Below are 1,761 nucleotides of genomic sequence, written 5' to 3'. Positions count from 1 at the left end.
CTGAGAGGGAGGGAGAGAGAAGGAAAGACAGACAGGGGAAAGAGAGAAAGAGACAGACAGACACAGAGACAGAAGAGATGGAGGAGGGAAGGAAAGAGGCAGAGAGAGAACAAACATCTCTAGAAAACCATCAAACCTTCTACTTGTGGTTGCCTCTGGGATACACCATTATTTTATCTTTTGCAGTGTTTGTCTTAACATTGCAGGCATTACCTTTTAAACGAGTAAGTAGAAGCTAAAAAAATGAAACCTTTATGTAAATCAAGAAATAGTATGTTTTGTTCACATCCGTGTTTGTAATAGCTCTGTGAAATCTTCATACTCACCTTTTCACTCAGGAAGAAAATTAAATCATTTGCTTCGGTATAGGAGGGTTATCGATCCCCAGTCATTCCTCGCTCCCAATCTCTCTCATACATACACAGTAACAGCTGTCCGGTCAAACAACCTATGTGCCATGGTGATGGCCTGTTAAAATGCTTTGCTAAATGCATGTGATCGTGGAGGGGTTGTCAGGATCTCACCATCTGGCTGAGTAACCATTTCCAAAGCTGCTGAGCAGACCCCGCAGCGAGGCAGCAGAGTGGTCCAGCACCCCTCATCCACCAGCAGCATCTCTCGCTAGGCAATAATCTTCCTCTGTGAATATCGAGTCACACTTGCCTCTCTGAAGCTCACGGCTAGGTGCTGGACTCCGGAGAGCGCTATGCCCTTCAGCTCTCCCCTTGCCAAGGAAGGAACCCATCTGTCTGTCAGCAAGCATCTATTAATCATCTCCCACAATCTAGCTATCACGATAAATCCTTCAGAGCATGCCAAGAAATAAAAGAGATGGCTTCTAACTTGTAAGAGTTTATTGTCTGGTCGGAGAGCTGGGAATTCGTAACAACCCAAAAGGTGGGATTATACAAGGCGAGATATTGAAAGTGACAATTTAGAAGTGGAGGCAGGAGGGGACGAACGTTTATCAAGTGCCTGTGCGTGGTGTGGGGATGTCTCTCGTCAACGCTTCACTCCATCATCCTGCCAGCCCCGCTCCTAACTCTTGTTTTACAGACTCAGACGCTAGGGAGGTTGCATACAATCACATGGACAGGTAATGGCAGAGCCGTTAAAACTTCCATCAGTCTAATTTCAAGGGTCTGCTCTCCTGACTCCGAAGGGTTGCCTTTCTCAGGATATATACCACATGTATAGAAAATTAACGTTCTGAGAATTATCTAAAAAGACTTAAACCTCGGAGAGATAACGTGAAACATCCATTCTCACGGAATGTGGAGGTTGAGAAACTTTAGAGAAGGTTGAACATATCAGGATGGGAAGAGTTCTGTGCATGGGAAGGAAATGGGTGTGTCCCTGCCACTCGCAAACTGTCTGCAGGACTGTGGATGGAGAGACGCAAAGCTCACAGTGTGAAGAGTGACTCATGCCGTGCCCAACCCTCATGCACCATGATCCTTGAAGTAAAGAAGTTTTAGGGACCAGCCAGCTATGAATCAGTGAGCCCTTCCTGGGAAGCAGCTATCCCTAGCACGGGACTGGCACAGGCCTGAATATCCCCAAACCTTACATCGTTTCTTAGCAAGTCTTGGGATTTGTCAGATTCATCATCAAAGTCAGTTACAAGCAATCAGGTTGAATGGAAGATGGATATGGGTGGGTGGGTGGATGGATGGATAGGTAGATTGGCAGACAGACTTTGAAGCAGAATCCAACGTTAATATATATATATATATATATATATATATATATATATATATA

This window comes from Grammomys surdaster, unplaced genomic scaffold (genome assembly GCF_004785775.1).
Source record: "Grammomys surdaster isolate TR1022 unplaced genomic scaffold, NIH_TR_1.0 126271, whole genome shotgun sequence".
In the NCBI taxonomy this organism is placed as follows: Eukaryota; Metazoa; Chordata; class Mammalia; order Rodentia; family Muridae; genus Grammomys; species Grammomys surdaster.
Note: the sequence above shows the minus strand (reverse complement) of the source record.